Genomic DNA, 8,285 nt, shown 5'->3' with positions numbered 1-8,285 from the left:
CCGGCGAACCTGTAGTGCAGGTCCTACCTTACATCCCCTAATGCAGTGGTACACGACACTCCAGAATTCAAACTGTTGTGAAGACGAGAATCTCCTCAGCTCCCGGTTTAATATTTTAACTATTATCACCAATCATACACCTCCGGTTCTTGTCTTTTTGGAAGCGAAAACAGTCTCTCTCAATTTGCTGCATTAGCTTCTGCGGGCATTCACCCAAAATGTTCAAGTGTCTCAACCAAATACGCACAGCACCTCGATAGTTTCTCCATATAAATGTATTTCCTGACATCTGGTCATGATGCAATGAGGAGGAGTGAGCACAATTTTGAGAAATAAAGCCAGTTTGCAGTGGACAATACGGAAGCGAAGCGACACACGAAAATCAAGCACCAATTTTGTGGATGTTGAGAAACACTTCGAGAAACATAATCCGTGGAGAACGAAGAGCGCTGTCCGACTTATCAGGGACAGTGAAGAAACATTTCCCTTCTTTGGAAAAATTCGAGAAATTAACTGACATTTAGAATCCACGAAAACTGTCCTTACTGCACATCAGAAAACACAGTCTAATATTGGTTTCATTGCGAATATCTGGAAGCAGAAAATACAACAATGGATCGAATGGAGAAGGCTGAAGGCGTGCAATTGACAGGGCTACGGCTAATGGTGTAGTCTTCGTTCTGTGACACGCAGTCACCCTGGCTTGAAACACAGACTGCGATCTCTCTCCACAGATGCTGTCAGACCTGATGAGATTGCCCAGCCTTTTATGTTTTTGTTCCAGATTGGTGCATCATCAATAATTTGCGATTATCATGTGGGCAAAATTAGACTGTTTGCATGTTTATTGGAGGGAGAGCAGCTATTGTCGTCTTTATGGCGCAATCGAGTAGCGCGTTCGTCTATTAACCGAAAGAATTGTGATTCGATTCCACCAAAAGACGAACTGTTATCCCACCCCCAACTGAATTGTTATTGCACTTCGTATCTCTGTGGGATCAAATCACCGACCTTGGTGGTTTTTATACTTCATGCCATATTGATTAGAGTTCTTTCCTCCGGTTCCAATATTACCCACGCCACATGCAGTCAGTCTGATTATAAACAGTCAGTTCACACCACAAGAGTTAATCAATATTCATTTGAACTACGATAGACAGACATTCACCCAAATAGCAACAGTGGAACGAAAGGGGCCGCGATTTTTCTCTTTGGATTAAAGAGGTTTAGACGTCGAACGAGACGCGTTCCAAAGTGCAACTGGCATGTGGGCGGAGAAGTTCAGTCGTGGAAATAGAGAGAGAGATTGTTTGCACTGACAATATTCAGGAATGAGAGGAACGGCATACAGGATTAAATGGTTTCAAAAAATCTTCAGGTGCCGAAGTGACCACGTTTCTCCGCAGTATACCCGTAACCCGGGACGTTGATTATGTCCAATCCAGCTAAACTGCTAATCAATGGACAATTTGGCACACTTTAGCATGGAAAACCCACCGAAGTTTCACATCTTTGGACTGTGGGAGGGACCTCGAGCACGAGGACAACACTATGTAGACACCAGGAGAACGTCCAAATTCCATATGTTTGGGATGAATGTCGAAAGTGTTATGTATTACATATTATAGCGGTTGCATGATTATTTTTATGAGCTTGGCTTTAAGTGCATATTTCCTTGTTGCAGGAACATTATTATGGAACCATGTTTAAGGCATCCAAACTGTGTATCTACGAAAGGTGTAATGAGGGAGTCAGAAAGCGTGGGCCATGTTGGATTCCAAACAGTTGATGACCAAGCACATCGACAGTTGCAGGTTGCCTCGGCGATAACGTGAGGCACCGTAATCATACAGTCGATCGTGCTTTGCGTTGAGGCTGCAGCAACCGCGGTTCCAATCCAAGGCAGGGCAGTGATAAGTTGACGTGTTCGTCTGAATAAACTCTGTGGAACTTTCTGTGCAAAGGCCTCTTTAAAACGGGCTCACCACTGAGTGCGTGCTTCTGCTCCTGTTTGATGCTCCAGAATTCAAAATGTTGTGAAAAAGAGAATCTGCTCAGTTCCCCGTTTAAAACTTTAACTATAATGTTCAATCATACTCCTCCGGTTCTTGTCTTTTTGGAACTGAAACAGTCTCCCTCAATTTGCTGCATTAGCTTCTTCGGCAATTCACCCAATATTTCAAAGTGTCTTAAGCAAATACGCACTGAACCTTCTGTATCCGCGAAGAATAATCTTGGTTTCGATAGTCACCATATAAATGTATTTCCTGACGTCTGTTCATGTCGCAATGAGGAGGAGTGGGTAGAATTTTGGGAAATAGAGCCACTTTGCAGTGGAGAAAACGGAAACGACGCCACACACGAAAATGAAGTACCAGTTTTGTGAATGTTGGGAAACACTTCGAGAAACAGAATCCGAGGAGAACGAAGGGCGCTATCTGACTGATCAGAGACAGTCAAGACACATTTCCCTTGTTTGGAATGATTTGAGAAATTAACTGATATTTAGAGACTATGTCCTCACTGCACGTCAGAAAATACAGTTGAATATCGGTTTTATTGCAAATATCTGGAACCAGAAATTACAACAATGGCTCGAATGTAGAAGGCTGGAGGCGCGTAATTGACAGGGCCACAGCAAATGGTGTCGACTTCGTTCTGTGACACACAGTCACCCTGGTTTGAAACACAGACTGCGTTCTGTCTCCACAGATGCTGTCAGATATGCTGCGATTGCCCACCAGCCTTTCGTGTTTTTGTTCCAGATTGGTGCATCAACAATTATTTGCGAATATCATGTGGAGAAGATCAGACTGTTTCCATCATAATTTGGCATGTTTATTCGATGAACAACAGCAGTTGTCGTCTCTGTAGCGCAATCGGTTAGCGCGTTCGGCTATAAACCGAAAGATTAGTGGTTCTATCCCACCCAGCGACGAAGTGTTATCCCACGCCTCGCTAAAGTGTTTTTATACTTCGTATCTATGTGGGGTCAAATCATCCACCTGGGTAGTGTTTATACTTCAAGCCACACTGATTGATTTCTTTCCTCCGGTTCCAATCTTAAACACGCCATATGCTGTCATTCTGATTATAAACAGGCAGTTCACATCCCAAGAGTTAATCGATATAATTTGAACTACGATAGACAGTCATTCACCCCAGGAGCAACAGTGGGACGAAAGCGGCCCAGATTTCTCTCTCGATTAAAGAGGGTTAGACGGCGAATGAGAGGCGATCCGAAGTACAACTTCGGCGAAAAAGTTCAATCGTGGAAGTAGAGAGAGTGTGTGTTTTCACTGACAAAATTCAGGAATGAGAGGAAAGGCACACATGATGAAATGGTTTCAAAAAATCAGCAGAGGACGACGTGACCACGTTCCTGCGCTGTATACCCGTAACCCGGCACGTTGATGATGTCCAATCCAGCTAAACTGCTAATCAATGGACAAAATGGCACACACACAAATTACCTTTTCAAATTGTGTGTGTGTGTGTGTGTGTGTGGTGGTGGGTGGGGGGGGGGGTTGGGGGGGTGGGGGGGTGGTGGGGGGGTGGGGGGGTGGTGGGGGGGGTGGGGGGGTGGGGGGGGGTGGGGGGGGTGGGGGGTGGTGGGGCGGGTGGGGGGGTGGGGGGGGTGGGGGGGTGGGGGGGTGGGGGGGGGTGGGGGGTGGGGGGGGGTGGGGGGGTGGGGGGTGGGGGGGGGGTGGGGGGGTGGGGGGGTGGGGGGGGGTGGGGGGGTGGGGGGGTGGGGGGGGGTGGGGGGGTTGGGGGGGTGGGGGGTGTGGGGGGTGGTGGGGGGGTGGGGGGTGGTGGGGCGGGTGGGGGGGTGGGGGGGTGGGGGGTGGGGGGTGGTGGGGCGGGTGGGGGGGTGGGGGGGTGGGGGGTGGGGGGGGTGGGGGGGTGGGGGGTGGGGGGGGGGGTGGGGGGGTGGGGGGTGGGGGGGTGGGGGGGTGGGGGGTGGGGGGGTGGGGGGGGGGGTGGGGGGGGGGTGGGGGGGGACTGAAGTGACATGACAGAAAAGCTGTGACCTGAGTGACTGGTTGGGAATGTACACTAAATTTAAAAAATTAAGCATTGGTAACTAATTAAACATACTTACTTTATTATAATTTAGGGGGGGTATCTAAGCCAGAGATCGGAGAGTACTATATTTAGCTTTCACATTTATAGTAGAAATCTAGTGCTAGGAAACAGTTAGTTAACAGTAACTTTTTTTTTAAATTTAACTTTTCATTTTAATTTACTAATTAATTGACGCATTGTCAGTTAGAGGGGTGCAGTGCTCTGACTATGAGATGTGGCAGGTCCGGGAGGCTTCCAGCGTTCCGGATGGCTTGATCTGCAGATAGTGCACCCAACTGGAGCTCCTCACAGACCGTATGGTTCGGTTGGAGCGGCAATTGGATGCACTTAGGAGCATGCAGGTGGCGGAAAACGTCATAGATCGCAGTTATATAAATGAGGTCACACCCAAGCTGCAGGCAGAGAAATGGGTGACCACCAAAAAGGGCAGGCAGTCAGTGCAGGAATCCCCTGTGGTTGTGATCCTCTCGAATAGGTATACCCCTTTGCATACTGTCGGGGAGGATAGCCTATCAGGGGAAAACAGCAGCAGCCAGAGCAGTGGCACCACGGCTGGCTCTGATGTTCAGAAGGGAGGTTAAAGCGCAGACGAACAATAGTAATTGGTGACTCTATAGACAGGGGCACAGATAGGCGCTTCTGTGAACGTGAAAGAGACTCCAGGATGGTATGTTGCCTCCCTGGTGCCAGGGTCCAGGATGTCTCCGAACTGGTAGAGGGCATCCTGAAGCGGGAGGGCCAACAGGCAGAGACCGTTGTACATATTGGTACTAACGACATAGGCAGGACGGGGTATGAGATCCTGCCACAGGAATTCGGGGAACTAGGCAGAAAGTTAAAAGAAAGGACCTCTAGGGTTGTAATCTCGGGATTACTCCCTGTGTCACGTGCCTGTGAGGCTAGAACTAGGAAGATAGAGCAGCTAAACACGTGGCTAAACAGCTGGCGTAGGAGGGAGGGTTTCCGTTATCTGGACCACTGGAAGCTCTTCCGGGGCAGGCGTGACCCATATAAGAAGGACGGGTTGCATCTAAACTGGAGAGGCGGAAATATCCTGGCTGCGAGATTTGCTAGTGTGACACGGGAGGGTTTAAACTAGTATGACAGGGGGTGGGCACGGGAACAATAGGTCAGAACGGGAGAGCATTGAGGGAGAACTAGGGAAATGAGGCAGAGCAGACAGGGAGACGTTGCTGAACACAGCGGGTCTGGTGGCCTGAAGTGCATATGTTTTAATGCAAGAAGTATTAAGGGTAAGGCAGATGAACTTAGAGTTTGGATTAGTACTTGGAACTATGATATTGTTGCCATTACAGAGACCTGGTTGAGGGAAGAGCAGGATTTGCAGCTAAACGTTCCAGGATTTAGACGTTTCAGGCGGGATAGAGGCGGATGTAAAAGGGGAGACGGAGTTGCGCTACTGGTTAGGGAGGATATCACAGCTGTACTGCGGGAGGACACCTCAGAGGGCAGTGAGGCTATATGGGTAGAGATCAGGAATAAGAAGGGTGCAGTCACAATGTTGGGGGTTTACTACAGGCCTCCCAACAGCCAGCGGGAGATAGAGGAGCAGATAGGTAGACAGATTTTGGAAAAGAGTAAAAACAACAGGGTTGTGGTGATGGGAGACTTCAACTTCCCCAATACTGACTGGGACTCACTTGGTGCCCGGGGCTTAGACGGGGCAGGGTTTGTAAGGAGCATCCAGGAGGGCTTCTTAAAACAATATGTAGACAGTCCAACTAGTGAAGGGGCGGTACTGGACCTGGTATTGGGGAATGAGCCCGGCCAGGTGGTAGAAGTTTCAGTAAGGGAGCATTTCGGGAACAGTGACCACAATTCAGTAAGTTTTAAAGTGCTGGTGGACAAGGATAAGAGTGGTCCTACGGTGAATGTACTAAATTGGGGGAAGGCTAATTATGATAATATTAGGCGGGAACTGAATAACCTAGATTGGGGGCGGATGTTTGAGGGCAAATCAACATCTGACATGTTGGGAGGCTTTCAAGTGTCATTTGAAAGGAATTCAGGACCGGCATGTTCCTGTGAGGATATCGAGTGATATTGTTGGCCTCGTCAACAAGAAAAAAAGAGGCATTTGTCAGGGCTGAAAGCCTGGGAACAGACGATGTCTGTGTGGAATATAAGGAAAGTAGGAAGGAACATAAGAAAGGAGTCAGGAGGGCTAGAATATGTCACGAAAAGTCATTGGCAAATAGGGTTAAGGAAAATCCCAAGGCTTTTTACACGTACATAAAAAGCAAGAGGGTAGCCAGAGAAAGGGTTGGCCCACTGAAGGATAGGCAAGGGAATCTATGTGTGGAGCCAGAGGAAATGGCCGCGGTATTGAATGAATACTTTGCATCAGTATTCACCAATGAAAAGGAATTGGTAGATGTTGAGTCGCGAGAAGGGTGTGGAGAGAGCCTGGATCACATTGAGATCCAAAAAGACGAGGTGTTGGGAGTCTTAAAATATATTAAGGGAGATAAGTCCCCAGGGCCTGATGGGATCTACCTCAGAATACTGAAGGAGGCTGCAGAGGAAATTCCTGAGGCCTTGTCAGAAATCCTGCAATCCTCACTGGCTTCAGGTGATGTCCCAGAAGACCGGAGAATAGCCAATGTTGTTCCTCTGTTTAAGAAGGGTAGCAAGGGTAATCCAGGGAACTACAGGCCGGTGAGCCTTACTTCAGTGGTCGGGAAATTATTAGAGAAAATTCTTCGAGACAGGCTCTACACGCATTTGGAAGCAAATGGACGTATTAGTGAGAGACAGCATGGTTTTGTGAAGGGGAGGTCGTGTCTCACTAACTTGATAGAGTTTTTCGAGGAGGTCACAAAAATGATTGATGCAGGTAGGGCAGTGGCTGTTGTCTATATGGACTTCAGTAAGGCCTTTGACAAGGTCCCTCATGTTATACTAGTACAAACCGTAAAGTCACACAGGATCAGGGGTGAGCTGGCAAGGTGGATACAGAACTGGCTAGGTCATAGAAGGCAGAGAGTAGCAATGGAAGGATGCTTTTCGAATTGCAGGGCTGTGACCAGTGGTGTTCCGCAAAGATCAGTCCTGTGGCCTTTGCTGTTTGTAGTATATATAAATGATTTGGAGGAAAATGTAAACTGATCTGATTAGTAAGTTTGCAGACAACACAATGGTTGGTGGAATTGCAGAAAGCGATGAGTGCTGTCAGAGGATACAGCAGGATTTAGATTGTTTGGAGACTTGGGTGGAGAGATGGCAGATGGAGTTTAATCCGATCAAATGTGAGGTGATGCATTTTGGAAGGTCTAATGCCGGTAGGGAATATACAGTGAATGGTAGAACCCTCAAGAGTATTGAAAGTCAGAGAGATCTAGGAGTACAGGTCCACAGGTCATTGAAAGGGGCAACACAGGTGGAGAAGGTAGTCAAGAAGGCATAGGGCATGCTTGCCTTCATTGGCCCGTGCATTGAGTATAAGAATTGGCAAGCCATGTTGCAGCTGTATAGAACCTTAGTTATGTCACACTTGGAGTATAATGTTCAATTCTGGTCGCCACACTACCAGAAGGATGTGGAGGCTTTAGAGAGGGTGCACAAGAGATTTACCAGAATGTTGCCTGGTATGGAGGGCATTAGCTACGAGGAGCGGTTGAATAAACTCGGTTTGTTCTGACTGGAACGACGGAGGTTGAGGGGCGACCTGATAGAGGACTACAACATTATGAGGGGCATAGACAGAGTGGATAGTCAGAGGCGTTTTCCCAGGGTAGAGGGGTCAATTACTGGGGGGCATAGGTTTAAGGTGAGAGGGGCAAGGTTTAGAGTTGATGTACGAGACAAGTTTTTTACACAGAGGGCCGTGGGTGCCTGGAAGTCGCTACCGCAGAAGGTGGTGGAAGCAGGGACGATAGTGACATTTAAGGGGCATCTTGACAAATCCATGAATAGGATGGGAATAGAGGGATACGGACCCAGGAAGTGTAGAAGATTGTAGTTTAGTCCGACAGCATGGTCGGCACGGGCTTGGAGGGCGGAAGGGCCTGTTCCTGTGCTGTACATTTCTTTGTTCTTTGTTCAGCATGGCCACTCCACCGAACCTTCACGTCTTTGGACTGTGGGAGGGACTTCGAGCACGAGGACGAAAGGTGCCGAGATTTTTCTCTTTGGATCAAAGAGGGTTAGAAGGCAAATAAGAGTCGTTCCAAATTATA

The 8,285-nt window shown here is 48.2% G+C and overlaps 1 non-coding gene across 1 annotated transcript; it reads left to right on the top strand.

The window, feature by feature from the left end:
• The first annotated feature begins 2,861 nt into the window (after positions 1 to 2,861).
• trnay-aua (transfer RNA tyrosine (anticodon AUA)) lies at positions 2,862 to 2,938 on the top strand. Its single transcript has one exon. It is a non-coding gene; the product is annotated as a tRNA-Tyr (tRNA).
• The last annotated feature ends 5,347 nt before the right edge of the window (positions 2,939 to 8,285 follow it).

The sequence above is a fragment of the Scyliorhinus torazame genome, chromosome 14, assembly GCF_047496885.1.
Source record: "Scyliorhinus torazame isolate Kashiwa2021f chromosome 14, sScyTor2.1, whole genome shotgun sequence".
NCBI lineage: Eukaryota > Metazoa > Chordata > Chondrichthyes > Carcharhiniformes > Scyliorhinidae > Scyliorhinus > Scyliorhinus torazame.
The sequence above is the reverse complement of the archived record's forward strand: the minus strand, read 5'-3'. Positions and strand labels throughout refer to the sequence as shown.